This window comes from Rattus norvegicus, chromosome 1, assembly GCF_036323735.1.
Source record: "Rattus norvegicus strain BN/NHsdMcwi chromosome 1, GRCr8, whole genome shotgun sequence".
Classification (NCBI taxonomy): domain Eukaryota; kingdom Metazoa; phylum Chordata; class Mammalia; order Rodentia; family Muridae; genus Rattus; species Rattus norvegicus.
The window spans coordinates 109,238,285-109,262,576 of NC_086019.1; the positions used below are offsets into that span (position 1 = coordinate 109,238,285).

A 24,292-nucleotide genomic window follows, 5' to 3' on the forward strand; every position below is an offset into this window, starting at 1 on the left:
AACTAACTATCTTCTCCTCATTCAATTGAGCAAGTGCTTTGGTGATGAAATGTTCAGATAGTTTGCATGGTTCTTGAGAACGAGGAGATATCAGTTAAAAAAAAAAGCAAACTGGCAATCTTCAAAGATGGCGTATTTATTGTTCAAAATGTGCTAGCAAGGGCCATTTATTAAACTCTTGTTCCTTTGTAGGGAAATGCATCTGCATCTGCCCTCTGTGTCCCTGATTCATTGGTAGCCTTTCCCTGAGTGGGATTCCTAGTTTTGCTTTGTAAAGTGAACATAGTTCACCACTTGTGATTGTTCTCTGGTGCCCATTGGCTGTGGAGTCTCTATCAGTAATGAAACAAAAGGTTTTTCCAGTTGGAGATCTGAAGACAAATGACAACGCCTGTGCCATTTTTACCTTGGTACGAGCTGCCAGTCTCCTCATAGATCTTGCGTCTCTGTTCTTGGTGCACCACTTTCAAGGCTGTGTAGAAAACCTTAGCAACCAGGGCTCTGCTTGCATTCATTGCTGTCTGATCCCTGCACATTTTGCTTTGTGGGTTGACCGTTTGTAAAAAAAAATCCCTTTTAATGTTTAATGTTCAGTGTATGCTTGGAACCCTCAGATGCTTAGTAAATTTGGGGGCATCCTTGGCTATAGGAGATCCTATTTCAAATAAACAAACATACAAACAGTAAACACATAGTGTTTTACATTCTTTCCTTAGGGTATTAGTGAGGTTGGCAGCCCGAAGCCCTTTGCTGTAGTTTTTGGTTTGCCGTTAATATACCATGAAAAGATGAAGCCATGACAACAGATGAGCTGTGGTTTCAGACTTTTCAGTCTGCAGATTTTCTTCCCTCTGGCTGCTTTGAACAAGTTAATTTCCATGTCTCTCTGTTCATCGGTTTACTGATCTGTGAAATGAAAGTTACCATCCTTCAGCCAGTGTTTGTTTCCTGAGAACGGTGAGGCAAGGTTAGTGTCCTGGACCTTCACTTCTTGTTTGTCTCAAACACTGAGGACAAGAGTACCTGCCCTCCTGTCCTTGACTGCAGCTCCTGTGGGAGAAAGAAGGAGATGCATAACACACAGCAGTTCCTGAACACAGCAGTCACTCTGCCCTTCACTCTGCATGCACTAAAGAAATTGGCTTAGTGAGTGTGTACCAGTGAATGCCTTTTAATGTTTTATGTCTTTGGTTTGCCCTCAAATCTGAAAAGGAGAGTTTTTTGGTGAAGTTGTATCTTTTGAACACAGGAATCCCTAAGGAGTACAAGGAAAACTAATGAGCAGAGGAGACTATGGGACAGAATGCTAAGTCTGGAAGTTGTCTCAGATCATGACTGCTTGGGACAGTTGGCATTTCCACCATATTTGGTGAAAGTCTTGGATTTTAAAGTTGAATTCCAGCTAAAACCCCACGTCTGGGAAAGATGCTGTCTTTAATTGAGTAAGACTGGTTCTGCTGAAACCTTCCATGTGCTGGGATTTAGATGGTCCACAGTGCTCAGAGGACTGGCTCCTGGAGAGTTTTGGATAAAGTGGAAATGAGATGAAGGAGTTTTGCAAACAGGCAGGGATTTTTTTCCCCCGCCTCTGAAGAAAGATGCCTTTAACAAAGAGAGTCAGAAGCTGCCTGGAGGGCAAATCAGAAGGCCTTGGAGATCATTCACTAGGTATATGACATAAACAAGATCGACTTTTAAACACTTCAAATTATGTCCTCTTAGGCCCTCTTCTGGTCCAGGACAGTATATTTCATTGGGGTACTTGACTTTTACATGGGTGTTGGGGGACAAACTCAGTTCTTCACACATATGTGGTAAACACTTTACTGACAGAGCTGTCCCAGCAGCTCCACTCTACATTCTTGAACATAATTACTGCATTTTTAGTCCTATTGAGTGACTGTTTTCTCTGAAAGGTTTGTCACTCATTTTTGTTAAGACCTCAAAGAGAGAGTGTGCATTCTGTTGTCTGGTAGACTTGATGTCAATTCTGAACCCTTAACCAGGACGAATACAGATCTTGGTGCAGGAAAGATAGAAAGGCATCCTTGGAGAACCGAGGTGCTGATTGCCACTTCTGAAGGCCTTTCCTACCATACATCTGCTGTTTTACACCTTTTACCAGTCACCTATGAAACAGCCCCTCCATTTTAGGTATAAACATTGGGACTTCACTAATTTGTCCCGACCCATCAAGTTAATAAGGAGTAGAATCTGATTTCAGGTAGTAGTCTCTAAGCTGAGCCTGTCTTCTATTTTCAATAGAATGAGTGGATAGTTTTGTAAAGACCAAAATCCACTGACTGGCCTAGAATCCATATATAAATTGCATATAAATCTTCGTGCAGGGTTGGTTCTCATTCTTGTTTCTCCAACCTTTAATATTTACATTTTTCATAGGCACACAATGACTCACACACACATGCAGGGAGAATCGTCAACACACCTGTAAAAGATAAATTAGGAGCAATTAGTGGAGATGCTTAGAATGTCGCCAGTACCTCAATGACGAATAGGGAGAAGTAGGAGCCTGTCTCAATGGAGCCCAGCTGTCACCTCCTCACGTTCGAGGCAGGATGGATTGTAAGATTGAGATGAGCCTTGGATCAAGTTGGGGAAGGCAGTGCCTGACTGTTGGACTTGTAGAGAACGTGGGGCTGACCAACAGATTCTGGAGTCCATGTGCCTCCACATGTTGAGCAATGTGGCTACAAGTGAGTGGAACAAACATTTCTTGTTCTGTTCACTAAGTGTTTCTGCCATTTTAATACACTAAGTTCTCTCAAGGTTGATCCTTAGGACCTCTTACAGTACTTAATGATTAGGTAAATGAAGCCTTGGGGACCAGTCTCCTTGAGTTAAGTCCATGAGATGAGGAGTATATCATATCTAAATGTACACACACCCATTTCTTTCAGAGTTCAGAGGGCTGAGTGGAATACAGGCTAGTACTGCCTTCATTCAGAACTTATGGAGATGCTTCCCTTGGCTCTAAGGACCAGAGTTGAAAACAGTGTCTTCACTCACAATGAGCAGAAGTGCTTAGAATTTGGAAGCAGGTGTGCTCCTTCCCTGAATCTGTAGAGTAGCATTCTGCACTGAACACTGTTACATCACTCCAAAGATCAGTATCCACCCCTCTCGAAACACTCCAAAAAAGGAGTCTTATGGAAGTCCTCTTTAGCTGGCTTTCAGGTTGGTTTTGCTGTTCTGCAAGGGCGGGGGGGCTATGAAGTTAACCTCATGCTATTCAGCTAAGCATGATGTGTGGCAGACTTGTGTTTATTTTTAAAGATTCAAATTCAGTTGGGTTTTTTTTTAATGTGAATTATTATTCAGGTATTTCTAGGGTCTTTCCTGACATGTTTGGTATTGTAGCTTGAAAATCACTGATTAAAAGTATTAAGAAGAGAATATTGGACTTTGGCAACAGGTCTAGATGTCCACTCAGCTTCTCTATATCCTGTCTGGGTGGCTCTGGGAAAGCCATGTTAGTGTGCTGAGCTACACTCAGAATGCTGTAAAATTTTACAAAAGTGGAGTAACTAGGTATAATGTCTGCCACACTGTAGGTATCCTGTAGGTCTTTGCATCTTCACTTTGTCCATTTTCTTTCATCTTTTAGGCACATACTCACTCTTGGAGAGTCATGGTATTGTGAAGGACTTGTAGTCAGTTAAACCGAATGGACAAAGAGCTTCCCAGTCTTAAATGACAAGCAAGTTCATTCACACCTCATACAACCTACTTCCTGGGGAGGGAAGGCTTATGCTGTTTTATTAAATTAGCCTAATGCTACATCTATGCTGCTGGGGATTCTGATAGAGACCATCATATTGAATTAAGTGAGAGGAAGATTCCATGGAAGCTGAGTGTACTAACATCCATCCAGGATCTCTTCTCCTTTGAGACTTGCCCATTTAATAGACATGGATAATTTTCAGGAGATATGATAGCCATATAAGGAAAAGGAAAGTGCCAGGGCTGGTGACACATATTCAGGAAGTGGAGGAAGGTAGATCAGGAGTTCAAGACCACCCTTGGATAGTTAACATCTGCCACCAAAAGGCAAACTAATCATCAAAGGAAGGTTGTGAAAGTGGCAGGCTTGGTGTTTGAGGATATTAGATGAACTTTAGACTAGGATTCTTCATCTTTCGTCCCCATGATTTTAAAAGTTCGTTTCTTAGGGGTTGACATTAGAGTGGAAAAGAAACTAGAAAGCCAGGTAATGATGCTGATGTAGCATCATCTACTTCAAGGGGACCACATGGGTTCTGATACTGAAAACAAGTAATTAGGAACCTACCATACTTTGCAAAGAAGCACAGGATGTGTTTATTTGAAAATGTCTCTTCAATATCTCTTTTGTAATATCCTATTCTGCTATTTCTTGTCTTGTATAAAGCCTGGTGCAGTTTGAGTGTGTGTGTGTGTGTGTGTGGGGGGGTGTGTGTATCTAAGTTGTCTTGATGAGTTACAAAGATCTCCATGACACTAAAATTAGCATCTGAAGTAAATCTAAGGAATTGTTGTTCAAGAACTGAGATGAATATGTCTGTAAAGTGTGTGTGAGTGGGAGGACACAGATGAACAGTGCCTTTGAGCAAATATCAAACATCAGGGATCTTCCTAGGTTGTTGCTTTTATTCTGACAACTGGGAACTTCCTTAACCCAGCTGCTTGAAAACCAAACAAATCTTCTAAAGACAGCAGATATTCAGAGACCTAGACTTGGCTTCTCAGCCCTCCCAAATGACTGTCCATGCCACTTCAGAACCTGAGCGGCAGGTCAGCTATAAGATTAGGTTCATATCTGTGGGATCGGGATTATGTTTTTGATAGCTACCCTATCTACTGTGTGATCTTGGACAAATTATGAGCTTCAGTTCCATCATTTTAAAACCACAAATGATATATTATGAACAGTAAGGAGATAAACTGATTGTGTGCTGTTGTTGGAGAAAGGACACTGTCTGATGTGAACGTGGGTGATCTCCCAATCCTCACAGCAGGTGATAGGAGTTTCTTGATAATGAGTAGGTAACGTACAGTACACATCACACATCCGGCAGCAGATCTGGCATGTACTGATCATTTCGTGAACAGCAGAGACGATGTTGATAGTAACAGTGGTCATGAAATTTACATCAATCTAGAGCATCTGCCAAAATTAAAAAAGAAAAAATCAAAGACTGTTTTGCAACCAGGAAAATGACTGGATACTTTTTAAGTGACTTTTATTTTTTGAATCAGCCTTCTGTCTCTCAAAGCCCCTTTCATACAATTTGTATAGCTTCTGTTAGGTCTCTGGCCAACTCTCTTTATAAGGCCAAACATTAAGGATAACTCACTTCCAGCCTTTCCAGCTCTTAGCATCTTTTCCATTTGCGGACTGTCGGGTGTCACTAGGGGAAGCAGCAGGTGGCTCCTGGGCACAGACATCTGAGATCAAAGCTTGACTCTAAGGGGGGTGGGAGTGATGGTGAAGTCTTTGAGACCCCATGTGCAGTAGGCGACTTCATGAAGTGCTCATCCAAGGAAAGCATTTTGATTTCTCTCTTGAAGAATGAGAATTTTTTTTAATGAATCTATTTAGTCTTCTCACTGGCATGGCGCCTTTGAGGCCTCTGGGAGGTTGCTTTTAGCTCTGATAGCTGCTTTGTCTCACAACAATGACCAGGCGTTTTATCATGCTGTCAAGTTGATGGCAGAAGTCCAGGAGAAGTGTGGGAAACTGGAAAGCCACCATCTTTCTCTTGATTGTCCCATTGGCAATAAATGCTGGAGATAATGAATTTAAATTAGTAACTAAGACACTTTTATGAAGGCTTGATCCATTAGTTCGTTTAACGTTGTGGTGGGAGCCTTTAGGAGCACTTGTTTTGGCAGGTAAGTGCTTAGGGGCCTTGTGCTGCTAATAGCCAAATGGTACACAACAATCAAGTCAGTAAACAGGGCGGTTATTAGACAGGAACACTGGGGGCTGGAATGCAAAGTTGAGTGGCTTGAAATCACATGGATGGTGTGCACGAGAGAAGCAGCTATCTCTGGCTGACATCGAAGCTACAGAGAGTACCGTTTTCTCCCTCTTCTTGTCCTGTCCCTGGTGATATCAGGATTTTTATTTATAATTCCCGAGTAAGTTGTTATTTTTTTCCTCCCTAGCAGCAGAACCCTGACTTGAATTGTATTTTCATTTTAAACATCAATAGTTCTTTGTGTAAGAGCATTCTTTGGCCTGAAAGTTCCTGGCATTTCCTAAAAGGAATATAGCCGTGTAACAATTCTTTACCGAGATGGGAGAAATAAAAAAAAAATGACAGACTAAAGATGCCTGGTTTAGTTGTAAGAAAGCTAGCAGATAAAGCTCGGCAAAGATTTATGCAGGAGGAGAAGAACTGTTCAGCCAGAGACATGGGGAAAAAGGAAATCCCTCCCCCACCAAAGAGCAAATAGCATAACCTTCAAAGCTGTAGTGAGAAGCGGCTGCTGCCTCAGGCAGTCCTGGCAAGGAATTGTGTACCTTAATTTTGTTGTATCAGCAAAGGCTTCCCTCTTCTGACGGTTATCCAGAAGAGGTGCTATTAGCCACATGTAGACAGGCCAGCACCGTGGCTGTAGCCTGTATTCATTAGCATGTGGTTTGCTTTTGATTTAAGTAGACAGAGCAGGCAGCGTGTGCCTGGCTTTTAATGTAAATGCCTCTTAATTCTTTCATTCCTATAGCATTTAAAAGTGATTTTATTTTAGTAGCAGTTATTGTGGAGATGTGTATTGTGAGTGTGTGTGTGTATGTATGTGTACGCACACACGCGTGAGTGTTTGTCTTTGTATATGTGTAGGAGTACATTTCTGTTCATGTGTCCTTAGGGTGTGTACAGAGCAGGATGATTCCACCATGAATATAGGCAGAAGCAGGTCATGGGCTGGGATCCTGGGCGGAATGGAAAGGAGACAGAAAAATGAACTCTATCCTTCATCTCTCTCTTCTTAACCAAGGACTACCCCAAGCTACCCCAAGCTCTTGCCACCATGATGGATGGTATTTTCAAACTATTATCCAGAATAAACCTTTCTTCCTTAACTCGCTTTTAGTAGGTAGTTAGTCAGAACAGTGGGAAAATAGAGCTAACACACAGGGGCACTTGCTGAGAAATGAAGAAATGAAGGTAAGGCAGAATCGCAGAAGCAAAGCTTATCTCTTAAACCCACACAGGGAAGGTTTCATAGGGAAACAGTGGGTTTGTTTGTTTATTTGTTTTGCTTTTCAAAAAATATGGAGCAATGTAGGAGTGGTGCAATGAAAGCAGTAAATTACAGGTATTTTTATTTCTTTCTCTTTTAGGGATGTATTTCTGAAAAATATTTTTGTAGCTCTAGCTTCAACCAATTAATTCTAGTACTATAAATAAGTATTTCTCATCTTTTCTTGACAAGTGTACAAAGACATTGGAAGTGACTTTAAAGAAGTTTCTCGACACAAACAAATTAGGGTTTTGAGAATCAGAAATGTACTTAAATCCCTTTTGCATGTGAAGTATCGTGAATTTTTTTTAATGTTTGTTCTTTTTAATAATAAAATATTTGGAAGCTCACAGAAAAAAAATTAGAATGAAATCAGAGAAAAAAAAATAGAGAAAGAAGAGGCCTTACGTTTATTAGTCAAGGATGTGTCTTTGTTAAGTTGCATTTCTAAGACAGAAAGGACCTTTCTTCCTGACATGTGGTTCTGAGATTTGTAGGGATGGCGCCAACAGGGACCATGTTTAGAAATGCAGAATTCTAAGAACTTCTCAGGATTATGGAATCATATATTGTCTGTTAAGAAGACTCTTAGGTGGTATTGGGCACAGATAGACAAGAAGCTGTGCTGTAAGAAACAGAGGCCCTGGTGTTGGGATGTGCGTATAACAAAGTTCACCTGTGAACAAAGTTCAATGTCTTTAAATTCTTTCTGTATAATTCTCATGTACAGCTGAGATGAGAGTATGTTGTGGGAGAGTGATAGTTGACTATTCTATTTTCCTAGTGGAAATATATCCTGAGACTAGACAATGGAGATTTAATGATTAATTTTGTAAGGGATAGCTCAGTCATTTAGGTCTTGTATTGTGTCTGTATGATTTGATAGACTGTATTGGGACAGTTACACTTGAGGCTTTTCTTAATTATCCCTCATGAGTGGGGTTTTTTAAATCAGAGGGATTCCATGGTACATAAACTTTTAGAATTCGTACCAAATCCAACACAACCAAACGCCATGGGTGCCACAGCAGGCATAGTGTTCCAATTTCTTCTCTGTTACTGTGATAAGACATTCTGGCCAAAAGCAACTTAGGGGAAAAGAGGTTTATTTGGTTTAAACTTGTAGGTCATATCTCAGCATTGAAGGAAGTCTGGACAGGAATTCAAATAAGAGCATGAAACTGAAATCATGGAGAAACAATGCTTACTGGCTCACTCATGGGTTCATGCTTAGCCAGTAAGCTTAAACAGTCAAGGACCACCTGCCTAGAGAATGGTCTGCCTACAGTGGACTGGACCTTCCTATATCAATTAACAGTCTCTCTACTCACATGCCCAAAGGATGGTATGTTATAGGGAATTTCTTAATGGTGGCTTTTCTCTGTTTACTCGAGGCTGCAGCAAGCTGCCAACTAAAACATACTGTATCCAAGAGTTCCTGAACACGTGACCTGTATAGATTTAACCTATGGTGAATTTAGCCAGGGGTTTGTTGGGATCATAGGCTGGAAGCACTATATATGTAAGTAGTTAGGACTTTTATTTTGTAAGATGGATGTCACACAAGAACTCTAGTTTTTCTCAGTTCCCTAGCACAAACATAATTTATAGGCTCAGAGACCAGGAAGTAAAAGTAAGAGACTACCCGGGTAACTAATATGGTGACTTTTCACAGAAGCTGGGTTAAGTTTCCTTCATGTGAATCTGCCTTCCTATTTTGAGCCGAGAAAAAGGAAAGGGCAGAACCCATGAGACTCAACATAGTAGAAGAAGTCATCCATGCCCTGTGATTGTGCAATCATTCTCTGCTCACTTCTCCAGTGAATATTAAGAATGACTCACGAGAGGAAATACTATGACAAAGACTTATAAAATGGAAACATACTCATCTGTAGATCAAAGACTCAAGATAACCTTAGTAGTCTTACAGTGAAATAAATCCTGTGGGTCATTTCCCCAAAGGCAATCATTTTTTTTTTTTTTATTAACTTGAGTATTTCTTATATACATTTCGAGTGTTATTCCCTTTCCCGGTTTCCGGGCAAACATCCCCCTCCCCCCTCCCCTTCCTTATGGGTGTTCCCCTCCCAACCCTCCCCCCATTGCCGCCCTCCCCCCATAGACTAGTTCACTGTGGGTTCAGTCTTAGCAGGACCCAGGGCTTCCCCTTCCACTGGTGCTCTTACTAGGATATTCATTGCTACCTATGGGGTCAGAGTCCAGGGTCAGTCCATGTATAGTCTTTAGGTAGTGGCTTAGTCCCTGGAAGCTCTGGTTGCTTGGCATTGTTGTACTTTTGGGGGTCTCGAGCCCCTTCAAGCTCTTCCAGTTCTTTCTCTGATTCCTTCAATAGGGGACCTATTCTCAGTTCAGTGGTTTGCTGCTGGCATTCGCCTCTATATTTGCTGTATTCTGGCTGTGTCTCTCAGGAGCGATCTACATCCGGCTCCTGTCGGTCTGCACTTCTTTGCTTCATCCATCTTGTCTAATTGGGTGGCTGTATATGTATGGGCCACATGTGGGGCAGGCTCTGAATGGGTGTTCCTTCAGTCTCTGTTTTAATCTTTGCCTCTCCCTTCCCTGCCAAGGGTATTCTTTTTCCTCATTTAAAGAAGGAGTGAAGCATTCACATTTTGATCATCCGTCTTGAGTTTCGTTTGTTCTAGGGATCTAGGGTAATTCAAGCATTTGGGCTAATAGCCACTTATCAATGAGTGCATACCATGTATGTCTTTCTGTGATTGGGTTAGCTCACTCAGGATGATATTTTCCAGTTCCAACCATTTGCCTACGAATTTCATAAACTCGTTGTTTTTGATAGCTGAGTAATATTCCATTGTGTAGATGTACCACATTTTCTGTATCCATTCCTCTGTTGAAGGGCATCTGGGTTCTTTCCAGCTTCTGGCTATTATAAATAAGGCTGCGATGAACATAGTGGAGCACGTGTCTCTTTTATATGTTGAGGCATCTTTTGGGTATATGCCCAAGAGAGGTATAGCTGGATCATCAGGCAGTTCAATGTCCAATTTTCTGAGGAACCTCCAGACTGATTTCCAGAATGGTTTTACCAGTCTGCAATCCCACCAACAATGGAGGAGTGTTCCTCTTTCTCCACATCCTCGCCAGCATCTGCTGTCACCTGAGTTTTTGATCTTAGCCAATCGCACTGGTGTGAGGTGAAATCTCAGGGTTGTTTTGATTTGCATTTCCCTTATGACTAAAGATGTTGAACATTTCTTTAGGTGTTTCTCAGCCATTCGGCATTCCTCAGCTGTGAATTCTTTGTTTAGCTCTGAACCCCATTTTTTAATAGGGTTATTTGTTTCCCTGCGGTCTAACTTCTTGAGTTCTTTGTATATTTTGGAAATAAGGCCTCTATCTGTTGTAGGATTGGTAAAGATCTTTTCCCAATCTGTTGGTTGCCGTTTTGTCCTAACCACAGTGTCCTTTGCCTTACAGAAGCTTTGCAGTTTTATGAGATCCCATTTGTCGATTCTTGATCTTAGAGCATAAGCCATTGGTGTTTTGTTCAGGAAATTTTTTCCAGTAAAGGCAATCATTTTAAAATTCAACAAAATTCCATAGAGGAGAAAGGATAAATGAAAATAAAGTCTAACTGTGTAGAAACAAATGCCAGGCAGGTATCAGAATTTTCCTCTAAAAACCAAGGTATTAACTGATAAAACAAAAGTTACACTGTCATCTGATGGAGATTATGTGGATTTAAAAAGAAGACATATTCAAATTGTCCTTTATGTCTTATGATCTGCTAAATCTAAAAATTGAAACACAGACAGAAAAGAGGCTCTTTGAATATAATAAGATGACATAAAGAGTGCAGGAGTAAGAGCATTATTTAAAACACACACGCACACACACACACACACACACACACACACACACACACACAGAGAGAGAGAGAGAGAGAGAGAGAGAGAGAGAGAGAGAGAGAGAGAGAGAGAGAATTGAATAATGAATATGGTACTCTTAGAATGAAACTGAGATCACTGTGTTATGTAAATAAGAGGTGAAAGCAGAATATATGAAAAAGAAAATGTTCTATAGAACATGGAAATAGCCACCTCACACCAGTGAGAATGGCTAAGATAAAAAATTCAGGTGACACCAGATGCTGGCGAGGATGTGAAGAAAGAGGAACACTCCTCCATTGTTGGTAGAATTACAAGCTGGTACAACCACTTTGAAAATCAGTCTGGAGGTTCCTCAGAAAATTGGACATAGTATTATCTGAGGACGCAGCTGTACCACTCCAGGGCATACACCCAAAAGATGCTCCAACTTATTACAAGGACACGTGCTCCACTATGTTCATAGCAGCCTTATTTATAATAGCCAGAAGCTGGAAAGAACCCAGATGCCCTTCAACAGAGGAATGGATACAGAAAATGTGGTACATCTACACAACGGAGTACTAGACAGCTATTAAAAACAATGAAATTTTTAGGCAAATGGATGGAAGTAAGAAAATCATCCCAAGTGAGGTAACCCAGTCACAAAAGAACACTCATGGTGTGCACTCACTGATAGGTGGATATTACCCCAAAGCTCAGAAACCCAAGAAACAATTCACAGACCATATGAAGCCCAAGAAGGAAGAAGAAAGTATGGATGCTTCAGTCCTTCTTAGAAGGGAGAACAAAATACTCGTGGGAGGAAATACAGGGACAAACAGTGCAACAGGGATTGAAGGAAAGGTCATCCAGAGACTGTCCCACTTGGGGATCCATCCAATATGCATGTACCAAACCCAGTCACCATTGCTGATGCCAAGAAGTGCTTGCTGACAGGAGCCTGATATGGATGTCTCCTGAGAAGCTCTGCCAGAGCCTTACTGATACAGATGAGGATGCTTGCAGCTAACCATGGGACTGAACATGGGGGACCCCAATGGAGGAGTTAGAGAAAGCACTGAAGGAGCCGAAGGGGTTTGCAGCCCCATAGGAAGAACAACCCTATCAACCAAACAGACCTCCAAGAGCTCCCAGGGACTAAACCACCACCAGCCTCATATGTAGCAGAGGATAGCATTATTGTCTGGCATCGATAGCAGGAGAAGACCGTGCTCCTGTGAAGGCTCATTTCCCCAGTATAGGGGAGTGCCAGGGTGTTGAGGTGGCAGTGGGAAGAGGATTAAGAGCATCTTCATAGAAGCAGGGGAAGGGAAGGGCAATGGGAGGGGCAAAACGAGATGATATTTGAAATGTAAATACATAAAATATCCAATAAAATAAATAAATATTAAAAAGAATAAAGTGTGCCCTTCCCTGATAGAATGGCCAAAGCTACTTTAGTTAGAGAAAGGAGTAGAGTAGGCATTCACGCATTACAAGCACATAATTGTAAAGGTAGGAAGAAGAGGCTTAGGCCAAGCTAAGATCAAATGGGCCTGAGTTCCTTGATCTTGTGATCTAGAGATGAGGTAATAGGTTTTCGGTGTGTACCAGAAACTATAGGGTTACAATAAAGAGCAAATAATTTCACTATGAGAGGGGAAATAGAAAACATGTTTTGCCAGCTTAGTCTAGCAGAACATCAAAAACAAGATGTAAGAAAGATTATTTGCTTTTTAACAAATATAAGTTGATACCAATCAAGCCTAAAAAAAAGTTTGTTACGACAAACTTGGCCCTTTTAATCTTTGTTAATTGATAACTGTGCTGCTTTGAGGTCACTTAAAACTTCTGGAAAGAAAGATAGGAGAGAATTTTTTGGTTAAGATATAAGTTTCATATAAGAAATATGTAATCAATATTCTGTTGTAATTTTCTTGTGTACAATGTTGCTTTGCTTTTGAAGAATGTTTTTTATGGTGATTGTCTTTGGAAAATGTGAAAACTGTAGCTGTGAGGTAATTTTCTTTCTAATAGGAAAACAAAACCAAAACAAAAATAAAAAAACAAAACAGAAAACCCCCAACTTTGTCTTTAAAAGGGAGTTAAGAGAAGAAATAAATCCTCGAAGCTTTAAAAAAGAAAAAGAGAATGGAGGTAGGATGGTAATGTCACGTGGTGAAGTGAGACCAGGAAAGCCTGAAACACATTGTTTTTCAGATTTCACATTGTCAATGTACGACTATGTCTAGCTGTCATCTGTCTGTCTGTTTTCATCATCTATCCAATAAATTCCTCATCTTCAGTTATTTCTCTCTATTCTATATCTCTTTGTTTATCTATGTATAGAGCTTTCTTGTCTGTCAACTATCATCTACATGTCTGTCTGTCTGTCTGTCTGTCTGTATCTATCTATCTATCTATCTATCTATCTATCTATCTATCTATCTATCATACATCTATCCATCCATCAATCCATCAATCCATCCATCCATCCATCCATCCACCCACCCACCCACCCACCCACCCATCCATCCATCCATCCATCCATCCACCCACCCACCCACCCACCCACCCACCCACCCACCCACCCACCCACCCATCCATCCATCCATCCATCCATCTATCTATCTATCTATCTATCTATCTATCTATCTATCTATCTATCTATCTATCTATCCTTTTATCTATCATCTATGCATCTATTATCTATTATCTACCTACTTATCTATCATCTATCTACTGTCTATCTATCATCTATGTATCTATACTCATAGCTGAGTGATATTGATGACCATATTCCTCCTCTGGTAGCGTACAACTATCTTCCATGACCATGAGCACTAGTCAGTAGGTGTGAAGCTTTTTATTGGACATTAGTTCAATTTTTTATGTTTGTGACATAAATAAGTGTTATCTTCAGCAATAGGGCCTCACCATCAGGTCTGGAACAGCAGCAGCTTTGACATTTGATATTTGGGGGCATATGTGGAGTCCCCTTTGTCCAGTGATTTAATAAAGTTTAATCCACCCTTGGTAGTGGACATTTTACTTTGTAGTGAGACATCTAGTTGGAGCATTCTCACTTTCATTATATGTTGACTCCATTTAAACTCTTCATATATTTATATATTTTAGGAATGGTAGGTTTCTGGGTGGCATCTATCTATCTATCTATCTATCTATCTATCTATCTTCTATCTATCCATTATCTTTATTATCTATCCATCATTTATCTACAGTGTATTTGCCATGTATTCATCTGTTATGTATCTCTCTTGTTACACACACATATTTACATTATGGGGTGTGTGCATATAGGGAAGGTAGATAGGTGGGTTCTGGTTTTGAATATCCTATAGGTAAGTACTAAAAACATTGAAGTTTAGCCTTTCAACTCAACATAGCATAGAAAACTGTATTTTTTTAAATGTTTTTTTATGTAGGCTTTAATGTACTCTAGCCTAGCTTTAAACTACTTATATAGCTCAGGTTGTTCTTGAACTTCTGACTCCTTTTCCTGAGCTTTCTGAGTGCTCAGATCACAGGCATATATTACCGTGCTTCACCCACAATCTTCTTAAAAATTAGGTGATAGAAATTTGGCAAGGTAGTGTAAAATATGGGAAAGCAAATATGAGATAATAGTGATTTATTATCTGCTATAAATTAAACTTTAAGCATTTAGCTTCCTTTTGTAAGACCCTGCTCTGCATTTCTAATAAAATCTTCAAGCACATCAAGGCAAAAAAACCAAAAGACAAACCATGCCAGTAATCATTAAGGATATAGCAACCAAATCTGAACAGAGAAACTGCTGAGAATATACTACTAATGTCTATTAAAAAGAAAATCATAGGCAAAACGCACTGAAAGAAATAAGAATAGTCACTTGAGATTGGTGAAATGTAAAATCTATAATGAAGACATCAAAGCTACAAATCCAGGTTTACTACTAAAGAACAAAACCAAAGTAAAGCTTTAAACAATCAGGGAGATCAGTGGAAACATAATTCCAGCTGCAGATTTTAACATAACATTTTCAGATCATAACAAGTAAAACTGAAGATAAATAACTTAGGTGTTAAGCAATTCATAAAGACAAGGTTACAACTGTGTCTTAATGATCGACATTACGGAAAATATTTGTCTTTCAACTGTGCATGGAATCTTAATGACAATGAGAGCAGAAAACCCCGAAACCTGAAACTACAGACTCTGCTTTTGACATCTGGCACAACAGAGCCAGAAGAATGACAGATTTAAGGGACTTAAATCTTAGAAATATGTATTATAATTGACTAGCTACTAGCATGCACAGACACACACATAAACACACACATACACACACATCACATACCCCTCTACTTACTCATACATAGGCTCTGCTTACTTAGAGGCCAGGTCAGGCCACCAGATATTTGACGTCTTCTATAAGTATCTACCATTTGTCTATTTTTTAAAAATAATTTGTTTTGTGTGCATTGGTGTTTTGCCTGAATGCATGTCGGTGTGAGAGTGTTGGATCCCCTAGAACTGGAGTCATGGACAGTTGTGAGCTGCCATGTTGGTGCTGGGAATTAAACTCAGGTCCTCTGGAAAAACAGCCAGTGCTCTTAACTGCTAAACTATCTCTCCAGCCCCTACCTTTTGTCTTAATAAAGGATCTCTCACTGAATCTTAGGCTTTTCATCTACACTGCCTGGGTAGCTATCTCTCATGATTCATCCATCTGCATTCTTCAGTGCTGGGGTTACAAGAACACCCAGCCATGTCTAGATTTTTTTTTCCTGGAGATCTAAACTCAGCTCCTCATGCTTGCTGATCAAGCACTCTCACTATTGAGCCATGTCCTCAGCTCCATAAATTATTGATTTAAAAAGAAATAAAACATAAATAATAAGTTGTGGTGAATAATAAAAAAATGAATCTACCAACCCACACTATTGCCGGTTCCAGTGGGCCAAATGCATCTGTGGTCTATTTTTATCCTAATCAGCAAAGTGTCTCAGCCCGACTCGCCAAGCTCCCAATTTCCATCCCAAGCTGTCACCAGCTACCCTCTGGGCCCCATAGCGATCTCGCTGCCATGACTAGCCCCACATTGCTGCCGCTATTCTCTGGCCCCAGCCCACTTGTGACTCTCTGCTGTGAACTCGGTTCACAGTCCCAGCATTTGCCCCCTATGGTTATAGTCACAACTCCCAGTAATGCGATAAGATTAAAACTCAAGAGGCTTGTGATTTATCAATCAGATTTATATCTTTAGTTCTCATTCCATAAAACACAATAAACTGACAACAAATTGATAATGATGTAAAGTACTCACCTAGATAGCACAAATTGTCCTATAAAAATCCACCCCTTATGAAATATTCATAACTACCTGTGGCCCTTTAAGGCTGCACAGTTCTGGGTCATCTTTCTCCTCCATTTTGGTTCTTGTTTTTCCCTCCTCTCTCTTCTCTCTCCAAAACTCCATGCCTGCCTTACTTTTTCCCTGCCCAATCACTCAGAGGCCTTGCCTCATCCTGTGCTTGCCTTCACCTACATATAGACAACAATTCACAATAAGTAATTTAAAATTTGCCAGAGTAAATGTACTACTCTGTGCCAAGAGAATAGAGTGTGACCTCAACAGTACTTGAAGGAATTCATGGCTGTGTATATTTGGTTATTCTGGAATGTGGTTAGAGTGTCAGGAAGGATATTGAAAACAGATAAGGAAATTTGGATGCTCATGGATGAGTGCCAAGTAGAATGGAGGGCGATAGAGTTTGCAAATAGTGTGGCGGTACCTTGAGGGGTGATTTCTGAGTGGACGGGGAACGATGACCAATCGTGGACGTAGTTCCTTTAAGTCATAACTATAATCTAACCAGGCCACCGTTATCATGAGAGCAGTAGTAGAAAGCATTTTAAAAAATGATTATAGCCACGAATAGGGAGTGTTTTCTAAGAGTTTGGTTAACACCTGGGAATGGCAGAGCGTTCTGTAACCCCAGCTACTCAGAAAACTGAGAGAGGAACAACTTTGCAAGCCCCTATGTGAAAATTCAACAAAAGAAGATAAAATGCCAATGGCTTTATATTAAGAAAAAGAAATGACAGAACACTGTGCAGATGTCTAACATACTCTACAAACTCAGTTTTTCTGTGGAATTCCTGGCTGGAATGACACCGGTCCCTTTCTATCCTCAACCCTGGCATTTCTCCTTAACCCTTCTCTTGTTTCTTGAGACTGACTTTGAGTCCTTTGATGTGATTAGTTATTGAATTATTTACATATACACACGGCTAGAAGTTGAGGATGTTGCTAAGTTCTTGTGTTCCTCTTTGTGTGTTGGATGTGCATCTGTGGGAGCATGCTTGCAAAACTCTAGCCTTGTTAAAGCTTGCCTTCCTTTCTGTGGCTGGGCTATTCTTTAACCCAGACCAACATGGCGGTGTGAATCTCAGGGTGTTTTCTGGATTTGATTCTGTAAGAATGTTCCATTTATCGTTCTTGTACTTATATCTTAGAACATGGCTTATGTACATAGTTTTCTATAGGAAAATCATTAGAAAGAAATTATTCTATAACAATGGTATAACTATATAAGAATGTATTTTCACCATATAAATAATACTACAATATTGTATACACCCTATGTTGTGCCATTATCAGCAAAGTGCATGTGTATTAGTCAGTCTTTGCCAGTATGATGCTATTATACATACACATGTGTCTACAAGCACAACGTACCAGCACATGTGGAGGTAAATAGTGTCCCCTTTGCTTTGACATTTTCTTGTTTGAGTTATGTTTTCACGTGTCTAAAAGCCAATTCAGTTACTTTTTCCATAAAATGTAGTTTTCTTTTATTCTCATATTTCGGTTTAGATTTGATACTATTCCCCTGTTGATTTGCATGAACCCTTTATACTTACTCTTACCCCAAAAGCGAAGAAGCTATTAAAGATTTTATCTATGAAGAAATGTAATCCTTTTTCTACCATATGAATCACCCAGTCATTCTTCTATGTATCTTTTTGCCTTGTTGATTTTCCTCAGGGTGTGGTGTATCTGTTGTTGTCATTGCAGGAATGAAGACCTAGCCTCCATGTGCTTACTGACTAAACCATAGCCACTTTGGCAGAACACCAGAGTGTATGTTCTTAATCAGTACATAAAGCTTCCTTTGACGGTATGGAGCCTTAACGTAGTCTGGGCTTGAGAGAGCTGGATGTTCTGTGCAGAACCTGCTTTGTCTTCAGCTGTCCAGGTGAAAGCTGTAACCTTCCTCTACTCCTCAGTGGGTTTCAAATCCCAGAGGATTAGCTATATCCTTGCTTTTTATTTCGACTTAAAGGCACTGTTCCTGTTCACTGAAAAATCACATCACCGTTGAGACCGACTGCTTGAGTTCGCAGCCTCTTCCCTACCTTCTGGACCACTATCTTTTGTTTCCACCCAGACACATAGCTCTGTCTCCCTCTTTGTCTCTTTAAGCAAGTTGCTGTTATCATCCACATTTCTACACCTTGCTGGGTTGAACCCATCGAGAACACCAATATTTCAATCTGGTCAACTCGTGATCTCCCGTTTCCCAGAGCTGTCCAAACACTCTTTCTCATGTTTGAAAGATTCATATTGCAATGAGTTATCTGGTAATGGCCAGCCTGTTCACTGTCACAAATGAAAACATTACTTGAATTCCTGTACACATTATTTAGGCTCAAAATTCTGTTTCTTTTTCCTAGCTCACCAATCCTCATGTGAAAAATACTTTATTGCCATATAATTTATTAATTCCATTTTTCAGAGTTTTTTGTCTTGTTTTTCCTCTGGTTTTTGGTATGCATAAACCACATAGCCTGTTATTAAAACTTTTGCGGAAACATTCCATTATCCTGCCCTTTTCATCCCTGTTTGCACCTCCCAATCTTTGATAAACTCAATTATCTTCCCTGTATACATTTGTCCCTGAGTAAATGATCCTACCAGAGAGAGCCAGGTTGACAGGTAGACTGAAGGGCAGTTATATCAAAGACCACATAGAAATCCACATAGCAACTCCCATCATGTGAACATTCACAGGTAACCTTGGTTCATCCTCACCCACATCAAACTGACTTTATTCTCGCCTTCAGTCTTATGATCTTGCTTTGTCTCTGAGCAAAGAGGCCTTTAGAAGGGAACTCTCTCCTCATCTCACTCACCCCTAAACACCCATTCGAGTTCCCAACAGCTCCCCTTTCCTGTTGTAGCAACTGACTTTGGTATCATTAAAGGCAAGCCCTTACGTGTGCTTTTCATTCTGCTCTCCAAAGATTCTTCAGTGACCATTGGTTGTCTCCCGTTATCTATTTCCCTATCTCTCTGGGGTTATTTCTGTCAAGATTTTATATTGGTTTTCATGCTACATAGGATCCCTTCTCTGTGCATCTGTGGTAACATATTGTCTCCCTCCCCACTTATCACATCTTACTTTCTTTTGTACCTCTGTGTGTTTCTCTTCCACTTAAACAACAAAAGCAGCTCCCTAGGATTCAGATCTTGCCTCATTTCTTTGTTCCCCTTTCCTAGTTGTAAAGTGTTCTAAAATTAATCTCTCTGGTCCTTATCTTTTCTGTAAACTTCATTTTGGTCCAAGTGCCCAAATACCCTCTCAAGTCATGCATAGGAAGATGTGTCTTAAGCTTCACTTTCTACTGTAAACACGCTTCCTTCTGAGTGTTCCTTGTCACTCTCGCTGCTTTTGTGGAATAAATATAGCCTGCATTCTTATTATTTGCTGCCTCTGTCTTGTGTACTCTGAGATCATCAGTTTTCTCTATGCTCTTGTTTTGGTCAATCATGTCAGTTTCTTTCAGTCTTTGCTCACACAGTCTGTTCTTGGGTCCTGGATCACTGCCACTGGGGAAAGGACCTTGTGCTTTCAACAACTACATTACCCCATCTGGCATCCTGTTCGAATGTAACTGTTGAAAACGTTTTGCTGTTTTCAGAAACACAAATAGCCATCAATTGCACTTTAAAAGCCCAGTTCAAGGATTTATCTCTTCTTCGAGGGTGCAGTCTTACATTCTCCCAAATTCATATGTTCAGTGTTAGAAGTGATCTGGCTTCTTGCCAGGCCCAGAGATTATGTGTGAGAACTTTCTGATTTATCAGATGATGTCAGCCTAAGATGCTATCACTAAGCCAAAAAGGATACTTCAAAGGCTGGTGTGAGCTTCAAATTTTACGTTTACTGGGCATGTGTGTGGGCCTTTATGTCTGGTAAGATGGCGTATTTCTAATGTAAGGAGACTGTTAAAGGTTGATATGCTTCTATTAAATCAAGGTTATATGAATTTGCCCAACAAAACCATTCTACATGTCAAAAAGAAAACAGAGTTGTGTTATTGTATATTATATATTATACATATGATACATATGTAATGAAGTACAATATAATATAAATAATATAATATAAAACAAAGAATGCCAGGAACTTCGTGTGTTATGCAACCCTCCATCCAGCTTTAGCCCTGGAAAGGTGGCAGTTACTCTTCGTGTCATCAAGCAAAGTGTTTCTGGCTTTCATGGAAAATGTGTTGCAAATTCATCTCTTTTTCCCATTTCTTCTGTGTTCTCTTTTACGAACAATAAAATATCTTTGGTTCTGTTTTCTATATCTCTGTCCCTGTTCAGTCTACCCTATACATAGCACCTCGCAGGCTGGATGATCTTTGGAAAAAAAAAAAAGAAAATACAATTTACATCCTTTAGTCACTGTGGTAGCTGATCATAGTGTTTTATATTTTTTAATCATCTTATAACCTAGATTCTATTGTCACCTTTAGAGAGGTTCAGTAACTTACTCAAGGTCACATAGGCAGAAACTGGGGGAGTTCCGATCTATGCCCAAGCTACTTCTCATTAGAGATTATACTTGGTACATCATGAGGCCATGTCCATAGTTTCGCCAAAATGTACCATTTTCCTCCTCACAGCAACTTGCACTCTTATAGCTCAATACTTCATCTGTATTGCCTCTGGGGACCTTGAAAATTAAAGTTGACTTCTTTACAATGGTGATCATTTGTTTTTCTGGCACTCAACATCAAAGGCAGCCTCGTTTGAGTTAGTGGAATTAGGACAGACACTAATGTCTTCATAGGACTTCAACCAGATTTCCTAGGGACACCACTCAGGTGAATAGGATTTTATATCCACTCTTCTTCTGTGATACCCTTGAGATGGACCCAGTATGGCATTGTTTTTATTTCCCCAAAAGTACAGATTATTTTAGAAAAGCACCAAGGTAATTCTAGGGAAATAACATATTTACATCCTTTTTCGGCAACTGACTGCAGAGAACTCACTGGTCTCTCCTCAGTTAATCATAGTAATCAAAGATGCAGGAAACTATTCATTCTTTGCAATTTCCCCATCAAGGTCTGCATAGAAACAAGCACTTTTCACTCGTTCTTGCCAAACTACCCCCTCGAGGCCCTTAGAATCATCTTTGTTTCGGTTCAAATCCATCACGCGCATGGTTTAAATGTCAGTGTCTTCGCTGCCTTCCCAACAAACGCTGATCTGATGTTTGCCTTCAGACACTCTGTGATGCTACCTGACACATTTCCTGCTTCTTTGTGACTGCCGTTCCCTTTATGTGTGTTAGGTTCTCAGCAACGAACGGGGGTAACTCTCCCTGAGCAACACCACTCTTTCTTGTTCAGTATCTTTGTTCTCTTGCTCGCTCGTAAGTGAAATATTTCACCCTTCTAAAAATCTCTCTTTAATATTTAAAGGCCAGGGGTGGAACTTGGTTGGCACGGTGCCCGCCTAGCATGTTCAAAGCCTTAGATTTGAGCCCCAACACCATAAACAAAGCATGAGATGGCAAACTATTGTAATCCGCGCTGACCAGAAATTCAAGGTCATCCTCAGATCCGTAGCTAATTAGAGGCCAGTTCGTTGAGACTCCATTTCAAAACATCTCATTTGAGGTACAAAATCAAATAGCACAATGCTGAGTAGATGGTAACTTAGTCTTACTGTGTGCAGCTGCTTTTCTCACAGTTTGGCTTTTAGTAGCAGAGTATCTGAAAAGTCTAAGGAGCAGATGGGCTCTTCAGAGGCCATTGGTGGTTTGGAAGATAATAATGAAGAGAACACAGGCCGGGCTGTGAGCTAGAGACTCACGTTTAGAGGTCACCAAATTAGTTTTACCAGACAGTGAGAGGGGCATTCGTCTCCCTCTCATGGAAAGTGAAGAGAAAGCCATAAGCCCAATGATAAATACTACATCAGTGTGTGTTGCTCCTGAGCCACTGGTAGAGGTGAAACTGCTGTTTGATCTTTGCGATATCAGTGTCAGCAGTGTGTGGTGTTTTCCTCAGTACATCCTTAGTCAGTAGTTATGAATGTTGATGGGATTCTGGGCCTGTCCTAGGGAGAGCGGACACCTCTCTTAGGACTTCCAGTTTAGACTGTAGACATTATGCTGTGAACACATACCTCGTGAGCGACAGGAATGTTCTGAGAGTATTTATATTATTTATCTCTCAGGCAACTTGAGTTTGAGTTCTATTATTACACCTCGCCGTCTCAGTGGGTAGTATAAATTAGCACACATTACATTGTTTTATAATTACCTCACCAGCAACATGATGACAGTGCACTGTGTTAAAAGTGTTACACAAAGTAAACATTGTTAGCATTTTTATGATTCTACTCGGAAATTTCAGTTAAAAATATACAAAGAGCTTTACCATCTAAAAATGACATAGAATGCTACAGTAGTACAGGATGTGTTTTCATAACCCCAGTGGCTGTCAGGGAGTGCCGCACCGAGCCTTTGTAGATTTGTATTGCTACAGAAAACTTCAGGCAAATGATATTAAAGCATCTTGACCAAAAGGTGCTGTGTTCTTCATTTTCATTTTCCTCATTCTTTTCTTTGTACACGGTTCAGCTGGCAGTGAATGGGATTACGTCATGACCTTCACCTGAACTCTGGGGTCCTGACTATGCAGGTGCCAAGGGCAGAATAGGGGTAATTATTCATCTCTCAGCTCTACGTTCTAGTCCTTCTGGCTGTATTGTTAGTGGAATAAACAGAAATGACATTCAGCCAACAGCCTTCTTCTCTGAAAATGGCATGACTTCTATAATGCCTATGGAGTATGATTGTTGGGAAGTAAAACTAGATAATGAATATGTTATAAACGTAAAAATTTCCTGTAGCTAGTAGCCACTATGCTGTTTAATTGCTTTGTTCTTGAATAAAATTAGCTCCATGTTCAATAGGTCAAGAACGAGAGTCAGGTCTCCATATTGTGAGCAGTGACTTCTCTGTTCCTAGTTAGAAGGTGTTTTTTCTGAGCCAGCTCTGTGGACATCTGGGGGTACAGATACCCTGATTATTTCCATTGCTTTACATGAAGCAGTTGTTGGGAAACAGAGGAGACTCTGCATTTCCCTTGTCTGGACACACATTCACAGTGTGTGTGTGTGTGTGTGTGTGTGTGTGTGTGTGTGTGTTCATATGCAACTCTCTTCACTGCAGTGTACTTGTGAGATCATAAAGGAAGGACACGGACAGACTTACAGAAGTTGATGGTGCCTTGTCTTCTCTGTAGCAAAGGACCATGACCTAGCATTGCCAGCTGAGATGAACTCCTGCACCAGTGACTTACTTTTGATCAGAGTACTTTATCCCAGAAACAGAAGTGAAACGAAAATATCTGTCTAGTGTTGAGTCCTAATACCTGATCTTAAGCTTTGAATCTTTGGGCTGGGAGATAGCTTGTCACTATTTCCATAGTACATATGAGGTCTAGAAGAGAAAACCGAAGCACAGAGCTTAACTCTATATCACTTGAGCTAAATAAGATTCTTTTCATATGGATTTTCAGGTCTTATTGGAGTATTAGTTACATGGCTTGTCGCTGAGACAGAATACCTGGTTGAAGCAACTTGAGGAAGGAAAGGTGTACTTGGTTCTCAGTTCTAGGGTTCTTAGGGTCTATTATGGCATCGAAGCAAATGGTAGCAGGAGCATGAGGCTAAGGTCACATTTAATTCTTGGAGATAGACAGGCAGATAGACAGATGGATTAATAATCGGTGGGTAGATAGGAGAATGAGTGAATATATAAATATAATATAATATTAATAGATGATAGTATTCAGCTTCCTGCCTCCTTTCTGTT

The 24,292-nt window shown here is 40.3% G+C and overlaps 1 protein-coding gene across 6 annotated transcripts in view; it reads left to right on the forward strand.

The window, feature by feature from the left end:
- Nell1 (neural EGFL like 1) overlaps positions 1 to 24,292 on the forward strand; it is an 864,397-nt gene that overhangs the window by 392,823 nt on the left and 447,282 nt on the right.